The sequence below is a fragment of the Rhinoderma darwinii genome, chromosome 1, assembly GCF_050947455.1.
Source record: "Rhinoderma darwinii isolate aRhiDar2 chromosome 1, aRhiDar2.hap1, whole genome shotgun sequence".
NCBI classification, from domain to species: domain Eukaryota; kingdom Metazoa; phylum Chordata; class Amphibia; order Anura; family Rhinodermatidae; genus Rhinoderma; species Rhinoderma darwinii.
In genome coordinates, this window is record NC_134687.1 from 588,936,099 (window position 1) to 588,952,430 (window position 16,332).

Genomic DNA, 16,332 nt, shown 5'->3' on the forward strand with positions numbered 1-16,332 from the left:
ACCACTGATTGTTAACAAAGCTGCTTTCAATCCAAAAAGGTGGATGCAGACAGGTGATCTTTGGCCTGCTTCGGACCAAAAACCAGGAAAAATCCTCAGCGACTTAGTAGGGCCTCTTGTGAGGGGAGCCTGTCTGGCAGGCGCTATGCAACTCATACTTACCTGGCAGGGGAGATACCATGATCACTAAGGTGGTTCTCCCAGGGTGAGGCTCATCCATTGCACTTCGGGTGTGCTGACCCCTGCGATTTCCCCAAATGCGGGAAACTCGACTGCATAATTTGTGGTAGTGGGGGACTGCGTTCGCGCTTTCCCCTGATTTACTCTGGTGAAAAACAGTGCTTATTATTCAATGCTGACTATTACTAGTCAGAGATACTTGCTAGATCGATCGATCGAGCGAGCCAGCCATCAATTGACCTCTGGGTGGCCGAGAGGATTGGATACTCCTCTCTCCCTTATCAGCTGCCTTTGGTTTTGTGGCTTTCCTATGTGATGCTTTATCTCAATGTTAGTGCAGAGTGTAACGTAAAGTGTAGGACCTGTGCCTTTGCTGTACTATGTTGTGCTACTTTGAGCCTGTGTCAAAGATATTGATTGATTGGGCTGGTTGACGGTATACTGTATGCTTGTGATTTGACCACTGATTGTTAACAAAGCTGCTTTCAATCCAAAAAGGTGGATGCAGACAGGTGATCTTTGGCCTGCTTCGGACCAAAAACCAGGAAAAATCCTCAGCGACTTAGTAGGGCCTCTTGTGAGGGGAGCCTGTCTGGCAGGCGCTATGCAACTCATACTTACCTGGCAGGGGAGATACCATGATCATTAAGGTGGTTCTCCCAGGGTGAGGCTCATCCATTGCACTTCGGGTGTGCTGACCCCTGCGATTTCCCCAAATGCGGGAAACTCGACTGCATAATTTGTGGTAGTGGGGGACTGCGTTTGCGCTTTCCCCTGATTTACTCTGGTGAAAAACAGTGCTTATTATTCAATGCTGACTATTACTAGTCAGAGATACTTGCTAGATCGAGCGAGCCAGCCATCAATTGACCTCTGGGTGGCCAAGAGGATTGGATACTCCTCTCTCCCTTATCAGCTGCCTTTGGTTTTGTGGCTTTCCTATGTGATGCTTTATCTCAATGTTAGTGCAGAGTGTAACGTAAAGTGTAGGACCTGTGCCTTTGCTGTACTATGTTGTGCTACTTTGAGCCTGTGTCAAAGATATTGATTGATTGGGCTGGTTGACGGTATACTGTATGCTTGTGATTTGACCACTGATTGTTAACAAAGCTGCTTTCAATCCAAAAAGGTGGATGCAGACAGGTGATCTTTGGCCTGCTTCGGACCAAAAACCAGGAAAAATCCTCAGCGACTTAGTAGGGCCTCTTGTGAGGGGAGCCTGTCTGGCAGGCGCTATGCAACTCATACTTACCTGGCAGGGGAGATACCATGATCACTAAGGTGGTTCTCCCAGGGTGAGGCTCATCCATTGCACTTCGGGTGTGCTGAACCCTGCGATTTCCCCAAATGCGGGAAACTCGACTGCATAATTTGTGGTAGTGGGGGACTGTGTTCGCGCTTTCCCCTGATTTACTCTGGTGAAAAACAGTGCTTATTATTCAATGCTGACTATTACTAGTCAGAGATACTTGCTAGATCGATCGATCGAGCGAGCCAGCCATCAATTGACCTCTGGGTGGCCAAGAGGATTGGATACTCCTCTCTCCCTTATCAGCTGCCTTTGGTTTTGTGGCTTTCCTATGTGATGCTTTATCTCAATGTTAGTGCAGAGTGTAACGTAAAGTGTAGGACCTGTGCCTTTGCTGTACTATGTTGTGCTACTTTGAGCCTGTGTCAAAGATATTGATTGATTGGGCTGGTTGACGGTATACTGTATGCTTGTGATTTGACCACTGATTGTTAACAAAGCTGCTTTCAATCCAAAAAGGTGGATGCAGACAGGTGATCTTTGGCCTGCTTCGGACCAAAAACCAGGAAAAATCCTCAGCGACTTAGTAGGGCCTCTTGTGAGGGGAGCCTGTCTGGCAGGCGCTATGCAACTCATACTTACCTGGCAGGGGAGATACCATGATCATTAAGGTGGTTCTCCCAGGGTGAGGCTCAGCCATTGCACTTCGGGTGTGCTGACCCCTGCGATTTCCCCAAATGCGGGAAACTCGACTGCATAATTTGTGGTAGTGGGGGACTGCGTTTGCGCTTTCCCCTGATTTACTCTGGTGAAAAACAGTGCTTATTATTCAATGCTGACTATTACTAGTCAGAGATACTTGCTAGATCGAGCGAGCCAGCCATCAATTGACCTCTGGGTGGCCAAGAGGATTGGATACTCCTCTCTCCCTTATCAGCTGCCTTTGGTTTTGTGGCTTTCCTATGTGATGCTTTATCTCAATGTTAGTGCAGAGTGTAACGTAAAGTGTAGGACCTGTGCCTTTGCTGTACTATGTTGTGCTACTTTGAGCCTGTGTCAAAGATATTGATTGATTGGGCTGGTTGACGGTATACTGTATGCTTGTGATTTGACCACTGATTGTTAACAAAGCTGCTTTCAATCCAAAAAGGTGGATGCAGACAGGTGATCTTTGGCCTGCTTCGGACCAAAAACCAGGAAAAATCCTCAGCGACTTAGTAGGGCCTCTTGTGAGGGGAGCCTGTCTGGCAGGCGCTATGCAACTCATACTTACCTGGCAGGGGAGATACCATGATCACTAAGGTGGTTCTCCCAGGGTGAGGCTCATCCATTGCACTTCGGGTGTGCTGACCCCTGCGATTTCCCCAAATGCGGGAAACTCGACTGCATAATTTGTGGTAGTGGGGGACTGCGTTCGCGCTTTCCCCTGATTTACTCTGGTGAAAAACAGTGCTTATTATTCAATGCTGACTATTACTAGTCAGAGATACTTGCTAGATCGATCGATCGAGCGAGCCAGCCATCAATTGACCTCTGGGTGGCCGAGAGGATTGGATACTCCTCTCTCCCTTATCAGCTGCCTTTGGTTTTGTGGCTTTCCTATGTGATGCTTTATCTCAATGTTAGTGCAGAGTGTAACGTAAAGTGTAGGACCTGTGCCTTTGCTGTACTATGTTGTGCTACTTTGAGCCTGTGTCAAAGATATTGATTGATTGGGCTGGTTGACGGTATACTGTATGCTTGTGATTTGACCACTGATTGTTAACAAAGCTGCTTTCAATCCAAAAAGGTGGATGCAGACAGGTGATCTTTGGCCTGCTTCGGACCAAAAACCAGGAAAAATCCTCAGCGACTTAGTAGGGCCTCTTGTGAGGGGAGCCTGTCTGGCAGGCGCTATGCAACTCATACTTACCTGGCAGGGGAGATACCATGATCATTAAGGTGGTTCGCCCAGGGTGAGGCTCATCCATTGCACTTCGGGTGTGCTGACCCCTGCGATTTCCCCAAATGCGGGAAACTCGACTGCATAATTTGTGGTAGTGGGGGACTGCGTTCGCGCTTTCCCCTGATTTACTCTGGTGAAAAACAGTGCTTATTATTCAATGCTGACTGTTACTAGTCAGAGGTACTTGTATGCTTGTGATTTAACCACCGATTGTCAACAAAGCTGTTTTTCAATCCAAAATGTGGTACATTATCTCTTTATATTTAGCTGTATACGCAGCCTTTGTCTCCCCCTCGTGGATGAACAACAGTGTGATCAGTGAAGTTTCTTTTTCTGCTGGGCTTCGAGAAGTCAGGGCATGGCGAGCCTTTCCCTAACCTAACCTATCCTTCCTCTCTGTCTCACAGGTGACGGCATGCAAATGTGGGGACTGCTTCATCGGCACGGCAATGCTCTGACCAGAAGCCGCCGCCCCATATGCTAATACCCTGGTTGCTGTGCATCTTGGAAGTGCTTAGACTTGAGCCTGTGTCTTATGGAATTTGGGGTGCCTGCACACCCCTGGCTCCGTACAATGAGGTGCATCCGTTTTTTGGCGCAGTTGGATCCAGACAGGTGATCTTTGGCCTGCTTCGGACCAAAAACCAGGAAAAATCCTCAGCGACTTAGTAGGGCCTCTTGTGAGGGGAGCCTTTCTGGCAGGCGCTATGCAACTCATACTTACCTGGCAGGGGAGATACCATGATCACTAAGGTGGTTCTCCCAGGGTGAGGCTCATCCATTGCACTTCGGGTGTGCTGACCCCTGCGATTTCCCCAAATGCGGGAAACTCGACTGCATAATTTGTGGTAGTGGGGGACTGCGTTCGCGCTTTCCCCTGATTTACTCTGGTGAAAAACAGTGCTTATTAATCAATGCTGACTATTACTAGTCAGAGATACTTGCTAGATCGATCGATCGAGCCAGCCATCAATTGACCTCTGGGTGGCCAAGAGGATTGGATACTCCTCTCTCCCTTATCAGCTGCCTTTGGTTTTGTGGCTTTCCTATGTGATGCTTTATCTCAATGTTAGTGCAGAGTGTAACGTAAAGTGTAGGACCTGTGCCTTTGCTGTACTATGTTGTGCTACTTTGAGCCTGTGTCAAAGATATTGATTGATTGGGCTGGTTGACGGTATACTGTATGCTTGTGATTTGACCACTGATTGTTAACAAAGCTGCTTTCAATCCAAAAAGGTGGATGCAGACAGGTGATCTTTGGCCTGCTTCGGACCAAAAACCAGGAAAAATCCTCAGCGACTTAGTAGGGCCTCTTGTGAGGGGAGCCTGTCTGGCAGGCGCTATGCAACTCATACTTACCTGGCAGGGGAGATACCATGATCATTAAGGTGGTTCTCCCAGGGTGAGGCTCATCCATTGCACTTCGGGTGTGCTGACCCCTGCGATTTCCCCAAATGCGGGAAACTCGACTGCATAATTTGTGGTAGTGGGGGACTGCGTTTGCGCTTTCCCCTGATTTACTCTGGTGAAAAACAGTGCTTATTATTCAATGCTGACTATTACTAGTCAGAGATACTTGCTAGATCGAGCGAGCCAGCCATCAATTGACCTCTGGGTGGCCAAGAGGATTGGATACTCCTCTCTCCCTTATCAGCTGCCTTTGGTTTTGTGGCTTTCCTATGTGATGCTTTATCTCAATGTTAGTGCAGAGTGTAACGTAAAGTGTAGGACCTGTGCCTTTGCTGTACTATGTTGTGCTACTTTGAGCCTGTGTCAAAGATATTGATTGATTGGGCTGGTTGACGGTATACTGTATGCTTGTGATTTGACCACTGATTGTTAACAAAGCTGCTTTCAATCCAAAAAGGTGGATGCAGACAGGTGATCTTTGGCCTGCTTCGGACCAAAAACCAGGAAAAATCCTCAGCGACTTAGTAGGGCCTCTTGTGAGGGGAGCCTGTCTGGCAGGCGCTATGCAACTCATACTTACCTGGCAGGGGAGATACCATGATCACTAAGGTGGTTCTCCCAGGGTGAGGCTCATCCATTGCACTTCGGGTGTGCTGAACCCTGCGATTTCCCCAAATGCGGGAAACTCGACTGCATAATTTGTGGTAGTGGGGGACTGCGTTCGCGCTTTCCCCTGATTTACTCTGGTGAAAAACAGTGCTTATTATTCAATGCTGACTATTACTAGTCAGAGATACTTGCTAGATCGATCGATCGAGCGAGCCAGCCATCAATTGACCTCTGGGTGGCCAAGAGGATTGGATACTCCTCTCTCCCTTATCAGCTGCCTTTGGTTTTGTGGCTTTCCTATGTGATGCTTTATCTCAATGTTAGTGCAGAGTGTAACGTAAAGTGTAGGACCTGTGCCTTTGCTGTACTATGTTGTGCTACTTTGAGCCTGTGTCAAAGATATTGATTGATTGGGCTGGTTGACGGTATACTGTATGCTTGTGATTTGACCACTGATTGTTAACAAAGCTGCTTTCAATCCAAAAAGGTGGATGCAGACAGGTGATCTTTGGCCTGCTTCGGACCAAAAACCAGGAAAAATCCTCAGCGACTTAGTAGGGCCTCTTGTGAGGGGAGCCTGTCTGGCAGGCGCTATGCAACTCATACTTACCTGGCAGGGGAGATACCATGATCATTAAGGTGGTTCTCCCAGGGTGAGGCTCAGCCATTGCACTTCGGGTGTGCTGACCCCTGCGATTTCCCCAAATGCGGGAAACTCGACTGCATAATTTGTGGTAGTGGGGGACTGCGTTTGCGCTTTCCCCTGATTTACTCTGGTGAAAAACAGTGCTTATTATTCAATGCTGACTATTACTAGTCAGAGATACTTGCTAGATCGAGCGAGCCAGCCATCAATTGACCTCTGGGTGGCCAAGAGGATTGGATACTCCTCTCTCCCTTATCAGCTGCCTTTGGTTTTGTGGCTTTCCTATGTGATGCTTTATCTCAATGTTAGTGCAGAGTGTAACGTAAAGTGTAGGACCTGTGCCTTTGCTGTACTATGTTGTGCTACTTTGAGCCTGTGTCAAAGATATTGATTGATTGGGCTGGTTGACGGTATACTGTATGCTTGTGATTTGACCACTGATTGTTAACAAAGCTGCTTTCAATCCAAAAAGGTGGATGCAGACAGGTGATCTTTGGCCTGCTTCGGACCAAAAACCAGGAAAAATCCTCAGCGACTTAGTAGGGCCTCTTGTGAGGGGAGCCTGTCTGGCAGGCGCTATGCAACTCATACTTACCTGGCAGGGGAGATACCATGATCACTAAGGTGGTTCTCCCAGGGTGAGGCTCATCCATTGCACTTCGGGTGTGCTGACCCCTGCGATTTCCCCAAATGCGGGAAACTCGACTGCATAATTTGTGGTAGTGGGGGACTGCGTTCGCGCTTTCCCCTGATTTACTCTGGTGAAAAACAGTGCTTATTATTCAATGCTGACTATTACTAGTCAGAGATACTTGCTAGATCGATCGATCGAGCGAGCCAGCCATCAATTGACCTCTGGGTGGCCAAGAGGATTGGATACTCCTCTCTCCCTTATCAGCTGCCTTTGGTTTTGTGGCTTTCCTATGTGATGCTTTATCTCAATGTTAGTGCAGAGTGTAACGTAAAGTGTAGGACCTGTGCCTTTGCTGTACTATGTTGTGCTACTTTGAGCCTGTGTCAAAGATATTGATTGATTGGGCTGGTTGACGGTATACTGTATGCTTGTGATTTGACCACTGATTGTTAACAAAGCTGCTTTCAATCCAAAAAGGTGGATGCAGACAGGTGATCTTTGGCCTGCTTCGGACCAAAAACCAGGAAAAATCCTCAGCGACTTAGTAGGGCCTCTTGTGAGGGGAGCCTGTCTGGCAGGCGCTATGCAACTCATACTTACCTGGCAGGGGAGATACCATGATCATTAAGGTGGTTCTCCCAGGGTGAGGCTCATCCATTGCACTTCGGGTGTGCTGACCCCTGCGATTTCCCCAAATGCGGGAAACTCGACTGCATAATTTGTGGTAGTGGGGGACTGCGTTCGCGCTTTCCCCTGATTTACTCTGGTGAAAAACAGTGCTTATTATTCAATGCTGACTGTTACTAGTCAGAGGTACTTGTATGCTTGTGATTTAACCACCGATTGTCAACAAAGCTGTTTTTCAATCCAAAATGTGGTACATTATCTCTTTATATTTAGCTGTATACGCAGCCTTTGTCTCCCCCTCGTGGATGAACAACAGTGTGATCAGTGAAGTTTCTTTTTCTGCTGGGCTTCGAGAAGTCAGGGCATGGCGAGCCTTTCCCTAACCTAACCTATCCTTCCTCTCTGTCTCACAGGTGACGGCATGCAAATGTGGGGACTGCTTCATCGGCACGGCAATGCTCTGACCAGAAGCCGCCGCCCCATATGCTAATACCCTGGTTGCTGTGCATCTTGGAAGTGCTTAGACTTGAGCCTGTGTCTTATGGAATTTGGGGTGCCTGCACACCCCTGGCTCCGTACAATGAGGTGCATCCGTTTTTTGGCGCAGTTGGATCCAGACAGGTGATCTTTGGCCTGCTTCGGACCAAAAACCAGGAAAAATCCTCAGCGACTTAGTAGGGCCTCTTGTGAGGGGAGCCTTTCTGGCAGGCGCTATGCAACTCATACTTACCTGGCAGGGGAGATACCATGATCACTAAGGTGGTTCTCCCAGGGTGAGGCTCATCCATTGCACTTCGGGTGTGCTGACCCCTGCGATTTCCCCAAATGCGGGAAACTCGACTGCATAATTTGTGGTAGTGGGGGACTGCGTTCGCGCTTTCCCCTGATTTACTCTGGTGAAAAACAGTGCTTATTAATCAATGCTGACTATTACTAGTCAGAGATACTTGCTAGATCGATCGATCGAGCCAGCCATCAATTGACCTCTGGGTGGCCAAGAGGATTGGATACTCCTCTCTCCCTTATCAGCTGCCTTTGGTTTTGTGGCTTTCCTATGTGATGCTTTATCTCAATGTTAGTGCAGAGTGTAACGTAAAGTGTAGGACCTGTGCCTTTGCTGTACTATGTTGTGCTACTTTGAGCCTGTGTCAAAGATATTGATTGATTGGGCTGGTTGACGGTATACTGTATGCTTGTGATTTGACCACTGATTGTTAACAAAGCTGCTTTCAATCCAAAAAGGTGGATGCAGACAGGTGATCTTTGGCCTGCTTCGGACCAAAAACCAGGAAAAATCCTCAGCGACTTAGTAGGGCCTCTTGTGAGGGGAGCCTGTCTGGCAGGCGCTATGCAACTCATACTTACCTGGCAGGGGAGATACCATGATCATTAAGGTGGTTCTCCCAGGGTGAGGCTCAGCCATTGCACTTCGGGTGTGCTGACCCCTGCGATTTCCCCAAATGCGGGAAACTCGACTGCATAATTTGTGGTAGTGGGGGACTGCGTTTGCGCTTTCCCCTGATTTACTCTGGTGAAAAACAGTGCTTATTATTCAATGCTGACTATTACTAGTCAGAGATACTTGCTAGATCGAGCGAGCCAGCCATCAATTGACCTCTGGGTGGCCAAGAGGATTGGATACTCCTCTCTCCCTTATCAGCTGCCTTTGGTTTTGTGGCTTTCCTATGTGATGCTTTATCTCAATGTTAGTGCAGAGTGTAACGTAAAGTGTAGGACCTGTGCCTTTGCTGTACTATGTTGTGCTACTTTGAGCCTGTGTCAAAGATATTGATTGATTGGGCTGGTTGACGGTATACTGTATGCTTGTGATTTGACCACTGATTGTTAACAAAGCTGCTTTCAATCCAAAAAGGTGGATGCAGACAGGTGATCTTTGGCCTGCTTCGGACCAAAAACCAGGAAAAATCCTCAGCGACTTAGTAGGGCCTCTTGTGAGGGGAGCCTGTCTGGCAGGCGCTATGCAACTCATACTTACCTGGCAGGGGAGATACCATGATCACTAAGGTGGTTCTCCCAGGGTGAGGCTCATCCATTGCACTTCGGGTGTGCTGACCCCTGCGATTTCCTCAAATGCGGGAAACTCGACTGCATAATTTGTGGTAGTGGGGGACTGCGTTCGCGCTTTCCCCTGATTTACTCTGGTGAAAAACAGTGCTTATTATTCAATGCTGACTATTACTAGTCAGAGATACTTGCTAGATCGATCGATCGAGCGAGCCAGCCATCAATTGACCTCTGGGTGGCCAAGAGGATTGGATACTCCTCTCTCCCTTATCAGCTGCCTTTGGTTTTGTGGCTTTCCTATGTGATGCTTTATCTCAATGTTAGTGCAGAGTGTAACGTAAAGTGTAGGACCTGTGCCTTTGCTGTACTATGTTGTGCTACTTTGAGCCTGTGTCAAAGATATTGATTGATTGGGCTGGTTGACGGTATACTGTATGCTTGTGATTTGACCACTGATTGTTAACAAAGCTGCTTTCAATCCAAAAAGGTGGATGCAGACAGGTGATCTTTGGCCTGCTTCGGACCAAAAACCAGGAAAAATCCTCAGCGACTTAGTAGGGCCTCTTGTGAGGGGAGCCTGTCTGGCAGGCGCTATGCAACTCATACTTACCTGGCAGGGGAGATACCATGATCACTAAGGTGGTTCTCCCAGGGTGAGGCTCATCCATTGCACTTCGGGTGTGCTGACCCCTGCGATTTCCCCAAATGCGGGAAACTCGACTGCATAATTTGTGGTAGTGGGGGACTGCGTTCGCGCTTTCCCCTGATTTACTCTGGTGAAAAACAGTGCTTATTATTCAATGCTGACTATTACTAGTCAGAGATACTTGCTAGATCGATCGATCGAGCGAGCCAGCCATCAATTGACCTCTGGGTGGCCAAGAGGATTGGATACTCCTCTCTCCCTTATCAGCTGCCTTTGGTTTTGTGGCTTTCCTATGTGATGCTTTATCTCAATGTTAGTGCAGAGTGTAACGTAAAGTGTAGGACCTGTGCCTTTGCTGTACTATGTTGTGCTACTTTGAGCCTGTGTCAAAGATATTGATTGATTGGGCTGGTTGACGGTATACTGTATGCTGGTGATTTGACCACTGATTGTTAACAAAGCTGCTTTCAATCCAAAAAGGTGGATGCAGACAGGTGATCTTTGGCCTGCTTCGGACCAAAAACCAGGAAAAATCCTCAGCGACTTAGTAGGGCCTCTTGTGAGGGGAGCCTGTCTGGCAGGCGCTATGCAACTCATACTCACCTGGCAGGGGAGATACCATGATCATTAAGGTGGTTCTCCCAGGGTGAGGCTCATCCATTGCACTTCGGGTGTGCTGACCCCTGCGATTTCCCCAAATGCGGGAAACTCGACTGCATAATTTGTGGTAGTGGGGGACTGCGTTCGCGCTTTCCCCTGATTTACTCTGGTGAAAAACAGTGCTTATTATTCAATGCTGACTGTTACTAGTCAGAGGTACTTGTATGCTTGTGATTTAACCACCGATTGTCAACAAAGCTGTTTTTCAATCCAAAATGTGGTACATTATCTCTTTATATTTAGCTGTATACGCAGCCTTTGTCTCCCCCTCGTGGATGAACAACAGTGTGATCAGTGAAGTTTCTTTTTCTGCTGGGCTTCGAGAAGTCAGGGCATGGCGAGCCTTTCCCTAACCTAACCTATCCTTCCTCTCTGTCTCACAGGTGACGGCATGCAAATGTGGGGACTGCTTCATCGGCACGGCAATGCTCTGACCAGAAGCCGCCGCCCCATATGCTAATACCCTGGTTGCTGTGCATCTTGGAAGTGCTTAGACTTGAGCCTGTGTCTTATGGAATTTGGGGTGCCTGCACACCCCTGGCTCCGTACAATGAGGTGCATCCGTTTTTTGGCGCAGTTGGATCCAGACAGGTGATCTTTGGCCTGCTTCGGACCAAAAACCAGGAAAAATCCTCAGCGACTTAGTAGGGCCTCTTGTGAGGGGAGCCTTTCTGGCAGGCGCTATGCAACTCATACTTACCTGGCAGGGGAGATACCATGATCACTAAGGTGGTTCTCCCAGGGTGAGGCTCATCCATTGCACTTCGGGTGTGCTGACCCCTGCGATTTCCCCAAATGCGGGAAACTCGACTGCATAATTTGTGGTAGTGGGGGACTGCGTTCGCGCTTTCCCCTGATTTACTCTGGTGAAAAACAGTGCTTATTAATCAATGCTGACTATTACTAGTCAGAGATACTTGCTAGATCGATCGATCGAGCGAGCCAGCCATCAATTGACCTCTGGGTGGCCGAGAGGATTGGATACTCCTCTCTCCCTTATCAGCTGCCTTTGGTTTTGTGGCTTTCCTATGTGATGCTTTATCTCAATGTTAGTGCAGAGTGTAACGTAAAGTGTAGGACCTGTGCCTTTGCTGTACTATGTTGTGCTACTTTGAGCCTGTGTCAAAGATATTGATTGATTGGGCTGGTTGACGGTATACTGTATGCTTGTGATTTGACCACTGATTGTTAACAAAGCTGCTTTCAATCCAAAAAGGTGGATGCAGACAGGTGATCTTTGGCCTGCTTCGGACCAAAAACCAGGAAAAATCCTCAGCGACTTAGTAGGGCCTCTTGTGAGGGGAGCCTGTCTGGCAGGCGCTATGCAACTCATACTTACCTGGCAGGGGAGATACCATGATCATTAAGGTGGTTCTCCCAGGGTGAGGCTCATCCATTGCACTTCGGGTGTGCTGACCCCTGCGATTTCCCCAAATGCGGGAAACTCGACTGCATAATTTGTGGTAGTGGGGGACTGCGTTTGCGCTTTCCCCTGATTTACTCTGGTGAAAAACAGTGCTTATTATTCAATGCTGACTATTACTAGTCAGAGATACTTGCTAGATCGAGCGAGCCAGCCATCAATTGACCTCTGGGTGGCCAAGAGGATTGGATACTCCTCTCTCCCTTATCAGCTGCCTTTGGTTTTGTGGCTTTCCTATGTGATGCTTTATCTCAATGTTAGTGCAGAGTGTAACGTAAAGTGTAGGACCTGTGCCTTTGCTGTACTATGTTGTGCTACTTTGAGCCTGTGTCAAAGATATTGATTGATTGGGCTGGTTGACGGTATACTGTATGCTTGTGATTTGACCACTGATTGTTAACAAAGCTGCTTTCAATCCAAAAAGGTGGATGCAGACAGGTGATCTTTGGCCTGCTTCGGACCAAAAACCAGGAAAAATCCTCAGCGACTTAGTAGGGCCTCTTGTGAGGGGAGCCTGTCTGGCAGGCGCTATGCAACTCATACTTACCTGGCAGGGGAGATACCATGATCACTAAGGTGGTTCTCCCAGGGTGAGGCTCATCCATTGCACTTCGGGTGTGCTGAACCCTGCGATTTCCCCAAATGCGGGAAACTCGACTGCATAATTTGTGGTAGTGGGGGACTGCGTTCGCGCTTTCCCCTGATTTACTCTGGTGAAAAACAGTGCTTATTATTCAATGCTGACTATTACTAGTCAGAGATACTTGCTAGATCGATCGATCGAGCGAGCCAGCCATCAATTGACCTCTGGGTGGCCAAGAGGATTGGATACTCCTCTCTCCCTTATCAGCTGCCTTTGGTTTTGTGGCTTTCCTATGTGATGCTTTATCTCAATGTTAGTGCAGAGTGTAACGTAAAGTGTAGGACCTGTGCCTTTGCTGTACTATGTTGTGCTACTTTGAGCCTGTGTCAAAGATATTGATTGATTGGGCTGGTTGACGGTATACTGTATGCTTGTGATTTGACCACTGATTGTTAACAAAGCTGCTTTCAATCCAAAAAGGTGGATGCAGACAGGTGATCTTTGGCCTGCTTCGGACCAAAAACCAGGAAAAATCCTCAGCGACTTAGTAGGGCCTCTTGTGAGGGGAGCCTGTCTGGCAGGCGCTATGCAACTCATACTTACCTGGCAGGGGAGATACCATGATCATTAAGGTGGTTCTCCCAGGGTGAGGCTCAGCCATTGCACTTCGGGTGTGCTGACCCCTGCGATTTCCCCAAATGCGGGAAACTCGACTGCATAATTTGTGGTAGTGGGGGACTGCGTTTGCGCTTTCCCCTGATTTACTCTGGTGAAAAACAGTGCTTATTATTCAATGCTGACTATTACTAGTCAGAGATACTTGCTAGATCGAGCGAGCCAGCCATCAATTGACCTCTGGGTGGCCAAGAGGATTGGATACTCCTCTCTCCCTTATCAGCTGCCTTTGGTTTTGTGGCTTTCCTATGTGATGCTTTATCTCAATGTTAGTGCAGAGTGTAACGTAAAGTGTAGGACCTGTGCCTTTGCTGTACTATGTTGTGCTACTTTGAGCCTGTGTCAAAGATATTGATTGATTGGGCTGGTTGACGGTATACTGTATGCTGGTGATTTGACCACTGATTGTTAACAAAGCTGCTTTCAATCCAAAAAGGTGGATGCAGACAGGTGATCTTTGGCCTGCTTCGGACCAAAAACCAGGAAAAATCCTCAGCGACTTAGTAGGGCCTCTTGTGAGGGGAGCCTGTCTGGCAGGCGCTATGCAACTCATACTCACCTGGCAGGGGAGATACCATGATCATTAAGGTGGTTCTCCCAGGGTGAGGCTCATCCATTGCACTTCGGGTGTGCTGACCCCTGCGATTTCCCCAAATGCGGGAAACTCGACTGCATAATTTGTGGTAGTGGGGGACTGCGTTCGCGCTTTCCCCTGATTTACTCTGGTGAAAAACAGTGCTTATTATTCAATGCTGACTGTTACTAGTCAGAGGTACTTGTATGCTTGTGATTTAACCACCGATTGTCAACAAAGCTGTTTTTCAATCCAAAATGTGGTACATTATCTCTTTATATTTAGCTGTATACGCAGCCTTTGTCTCCCCCTCGTGGATGAACAACAGTGTGATCAGTGAAGTTTCTTTTTCTGCTGGGCTTCGAGAAGTCAGGGCATGGCGAGCCTTTCCCTAACCTAACCTATCCTTCCTCTCTGTCTCACAGGTGACGGCATGCAAATGTGGGGACTGCTTCATCGGCACGGCAATGCTCTGACCAGAAGCCGCCGCCCCATATGCTAATACCCTGGTTGCTGTGCATCTTGGAAGTGCTTAGACTTGAGCCTGTGTCTTATGGAATTTGGGGTGCCTGCACACCCCTGGCTCCGTACAATGAGGTGCATCCGTTTTTTGGCGCAGTTGGATCCAGACAGGTGATCTTTGGCCTGCTTCGGACCAAAAACCAGGAAAAATCCTCAGCGACTTAGTAGGGCCTCTTGTGAGGGGAGCCTTTCTGGCAGGCGCTATGCAACTCATACTTACCTGGCAGGGGAGATACCATGATCACTAAGGTGGTTCTCCCAGGGTGAGGCTCATCCATTGCACTTCGGGTGTGCTGACCCCTGCGATTTCCCCAAATGCGGGAAACTCGACTGCATAATTTGTGGTAGTGGGGGACTGCGTTCGCGCTTTCCCCTGATTTACTCTGGTGAAAAACAGTGCTTATTAATCAATGCTGACTATTACTAGTCAGAGATACTTGCTAGATCGATCGATCGAGCGAGCCAGCCATCAATTGACCTCTGGGTGGCCGAGAGGATTGGATACTCCTCTCTCCCTTATCAGCTGCCTTTGGTTTTGTGGCTTTCCTATGTGATGCTTTATCTCAATGTTAGTGCAGAGTGTAACGTAAAGTGTAGGACCTGTGCCTTTGCTGTACTATGTTGTGCTACTTTGAGCCTGTGTCAAAGATATTGATTGATTGGGCTGGTTGACGGTATACTGTATGCTTGTGATTTGACCACTGATTGTTAACAAAGCTGCTTTCAATCCAAAAAGGTGGATGCAGACAGGTGATCTTTGGCCTGCTTCGGACCAAAAACCAGGAAAAATCCTCAGCGACTTAGTAGGGCCTCTTGTGAGGGGAGCCTGTCTGGCAGGCGCTATGCAACTCATACTTACCTGGCAGGGGAGATACCATGATCATTAAGGTGGTTCTCCCAGGGTGAGGCTCATCCATTGCACTTCGGGTGTGCTGACCCCTGCGATTTCCCCAAATGCGGGAAACTCGACTGCATAATTTGTGGTAGTGGGGGACTGCGTTTGCGCTTTCCCCTGATTTACTCTGGTGAAAAACAGTGCTTATTATTCAATGCTGACTATTACTAGTCAGAGATACTTGCTAGATCGAGCGAGCCAGCCATCAATTGACCTCTGGGTGGCCAAGAGGATTGGATACTCCTCTCTCCCTTATCAGCTGCCTTTGGTTTTGTGGCTTTCCTATGTGATGCTTTATCTCAATGTTAGTGCAGAGTGTAACGTAAAGTGTAGGACCTGTGCCTTTGCTGTACTATGTTGTGCTACTTTGAGCCTGTGTCAAAGATATTGATTGATTGGGCTGGTTGACGGTATACTGTATGCTTGTGATTTGACCACTGATTGTTAACAAAGCTGCTTTCAATCCAAAAAGGTGGATGCAGACAGGTGATCTTTGGCCTGCTTCGGACCAAAAACCAGGAAAAATCCTCAGCGACTTAGTAGGGCCTCTTGTGAGGGGAGCCTGTCTGGCAGGCGCTATGCAACTCATACTTACCTGGCAGGGGAGATACCATGATCACTAAGGTGGTTCTCCCAGGGTGAGGCTCATCCATTGCACTTCGGGTGTGCTGAACCCTGCGATTTCCCCAAATGCGGGAAACTCGACTGCATAATTTGTGGTAGTGGGGGACTGCGTTCGCGCTTTCCCCTGATTTACTCTGGTGAAAAACAGTGCTTATTATTCAATGCTGACTATTACTAGTCAGAGATACTTGCTAGATCGATCGATCGAGCGAGCCAGCCATCAATTGACCTCTGGGTGGCCAAGAGGATTGGATACTCCTCTCTCCCTTATCAGCTGCCTTTGGTTTTGTGGCTTTCCTATGTGATGCTTTATCTCAATGTTAGTGCAGAGTGTAACGTAAAGTGTAGGACCTGTGCCTTTGCTGTACTATGTTGTGCTACTTTGAGCCTGTGTCAAAGATATTG

General features: G+C 48.0%; 25 non-coding genes across 25 annotated transcripts; all 25 read left to right on the top strand.

Annotated features, from left to right (window-relative positions):
- Positions 1-154: 154 nt before the first annotated feature.
- On the top strand, positions 155-318 carry LOC142719321 (U1 spliceosomal RNA). Its single transcript, XR_012872731.1, has one exon. It is a non-coding gene; the product is annotated as a U1 spliceosomal RNA (small nuclear RNA).
- A 475-nt stretch (positions 319-793) lies between these two features.
- On the top strand, positions 794-957 carry LOC142721008 (U1 spliceosomal RNA). The gene has a single exon (XR_012873770.1). It is a non-coding gene; the product is annotated as a U1 spliceosomal RNA (small nuclear RNA).
- Positions 958-1,424: 467 nt separating this feature from the next.
- LOC142722212 (U1 spliceosomal RNA) lies at positions 1,425-1,588 on the top strand. The gene has a single exon (XR_012874534.1). It is a non-coding gene; the product is annotated as a U1 spliceosomal RNA (small nuclear RNA).
- A 475-nt stretch (positions 1,589-2,063) lies between these two features.
- LOC142721643 (U1 spliceosomal RNA) lies at positions 2,064-2,227 on the top strand. Its single transcript, XR_012874112.1, has one exon. It is a non-coding gene; the product is annotated as a U1 spliceosomal RNA (small nuclear RNA).
- Positions 2,228-2,694: 467 nt separating this feature from the next.
- On the top strand, positions 2,695-2,858 carry LOC142719332 (U1 spliceosomal RNA). The gene has a single exon (XR_012872732.1). It is a non-coding gene; the product is annotated as a U1 spliceosomal RNA (small nuclear RNA).
- A 475-nt stretch (positions 2,859-3,333) lies between these two features.
- Positions 3,334-3,497, top strand: LOC142722038 (U1 spliceosomal RNA). The gene has a single exon (XR_012874372.1). It is a non-coding gene; the product is annotated as a U1 spliceosomal RNA (small nuclear RNA).
- Positions 3,498-4,090: 593 nt separating this feature from the next.
- On the top strand, positions 4,091-4,254 carry LOC142719343 (U1 spliceosomal RNA). The gene has a single exon (XR_012872733.1). It is a non-coding gene; the product is annotated as a U1 spliceosomal RNA (small nuclear RNA).
- Positions 4,255-4,725: 471 nt separating this feature from the next.
- LOC142721019 (U1 spliceosomal RNA) lies at positions 4,726-4,889 on the top strand. Its single transcript, XR_012873781.1, has one exon. It is a non-coding gene; the product is annotated as a U1 spliceosomal RNA (small nuclear RNA).
- A 467-nt stretch (positions 4,890-5,356) lies between these two features.
- On the top strand, positions 5,357-5,520 carry LOC142721377 (U1 spliceosomal RNA). Its single transcript, XR_012874090.1, has one exon. It is a non-coding gene; the product is annotated as a U1 spliceosomal RNA (small nuclear RNA).
- A 475-nt stretch (positions 5,521-5,995) lies between these two features.
- LOC142721665 (U1 spliceosomal RNA) lies at positions 5,996-6,159 on the top strand. Its single transcript, XR_012874113.1, has one exon. It is a non-coding gene; the product is annotated as a U1 spliceosomal RNA (small nuclear RNA).
- Positions 6,160-6,626: 467 nt separating this feature from the next.
- On the top strand, positions 6,627-6,790 carry LOC142719355 (U1 spliceosomal RNA). The gene has a single exon (XR_012872734.1). It is a non-coding gene; the product is annotated as a U1 spliceosomal RNA (small nuclear RNA).
- A 475-nt stretch (positions 6,791-7,265) lies between these two features.
- LOC142718635 (U1 spliceosomal RNA) lies at positions 7,266-7,429 on the top strand. The gene has a single exon (XR_012872558.1). It is a non-coding gene; the product is annotated as a U1 spliceosomal RNA (small nuclear RNA).
- A 593-nt stretch (positions 7,430-8,022) lies between these two features.
- On the top strand, positions 8,023-8,186 carry LOC142719377 (U1 spliceosomal RNA). The gene has a single exon (XR_012872735.1). It is a non-coding gene; the product is annotated as a U1 spliceosomal RNA (small nuclear RNA).
- Positions 8,187-8,657: 471 nt separating this feature from the next.
- LOC142721676 (U1 spliceosomal RNA) lies at positions 8,658-8,821 on the top strand. Its single transcript, XR_012874114.1, has one exon. It is a non-coding gene; the product is annotated as a U1 spliceosomal RNA (small nuclear RNA).
- A 467-nt stretch (positions 8,822-9,288) lies between these two features.
- LOC142721920 (U1 spliceosomal RNA) lies at positions 9,289-9,452 on the top strand. Its single transcript, XR_012874256.1, has one exon. It is a non-coding gene; the product is annotated as a U1 spliceosomal RNA (small nuclear RNA).
- A 475-nt stretch (positions 9,453-9,927) lies between these two features.
- Positions 9,928-10,091, top strand: LOC142719388 (U1 spliceosomal RNA). Its single transcript, XR_012872736.1, has one exon. It is a non-coding gene; the product is annotated as a U1 spliceosomal RNA (small nuclear RNA).
- Positions 10,092-10,566: 475 nt separating this feature from the next.
- Positions 10,567-10,730, top strand: LOC142721961 (U1 spliceosomal RNA). Its single transcript, XR_012874296.1, has one exon. It is a non-coding gene; the product is annotated as a U1 spliceosomal RNA (small nuclear RNA).
- A 593-nt stretch (positions 10,731-11,323) lies between these two features.
- LOC142719399 (U1 spliceosomal RNA) lies at positions 11,324-11,487 on the top strand. The gene has a single exon (XR_012872737.1). It is a non-coding gene; the product is annotated as a U1 spliceosomal RNA (small nuclear RNA).
- A 475-nt stretch (positions 11,488-11,962) lies between these two features.
- LOC142721030 (U1 spliceosomal RNA) lies at positions 11,963-12,126 on the top strand. The gene has a single exon (XR_012873792.1). It is a non-coding gene; the product is annotated as a U1 spliceosomal RNA (small nuclear RNA).
- Positions 12,127-12,593: 467 nt separating this feature from the next.
- On the top strand, positions 12,594-12,757 carry LOC142721388 (U1 spliceosomal RNA). The gene has a single exon (XR_012874091.1). It is a non-coding gene; the product is annotated as a U1 spliceosomal RNA (small nuclear RNA).
- Positions 12,758-13,232: 475 nt separating this feature from the next.
- LOC142721687 (U1 spliceosomal RNA) lies at positions 13,233-13,396 on the top strand. Its single transcript, XR_012874115.1, has one exon. It is a non-coding gene; the product is annotated as a U1 spliceosomal RNA (small nuclear RNA).
- A 467-nt stretch (positions 13,397-13,863) lies between these two features.
- LOC142721972 (U1 spliceosomal RNA) lies at positions 13,864-14,027 on the top strand. Its single transcript, XR_012874307.1, has one exon. It is a non-coding gene; the product is annotated as a U1 spliceosomal RNA (small nuclear RNA).
- A 593-nt stretch (positions 14,028-14,620) lies between these two features.
- On the top strand, positions 14,621-14,784 carry LOC142719410 (U1 spliceosomal RNA). Its single transcript, XR_012872739.1, has one exon. It is a non-coding gene; the product is annotated as a U1 spliceosomal RNA (small nuclear RNA).
- Positions 14,785-15,259: 475 nt separating this feature from the next.
- LOC142721041 (U1 spliceosomal RNA) lies at positions 15,260-15,423 on the top strand. Its single transcript, XR_012873803.1, has one exon. It is a non-coding gene; the product is annotated as a U1 spliceosomal RNA (small nuclear RNA).
- Positions 15,424-15,890: 467 nt separating this feature from the next.
- Positions 15,891-16,054, top strand: LOC142721399 (U1 spliceosomal RNA). Its single transcript, XR_012874092.1, has one exon. It is a non-coding gene; the product is annotated as a U1 spliceosomal RNA (small nuclear RNA).
- The last annotated feature ends 278 nt before the right edge of the window (positions 16,055-16,332 follow it).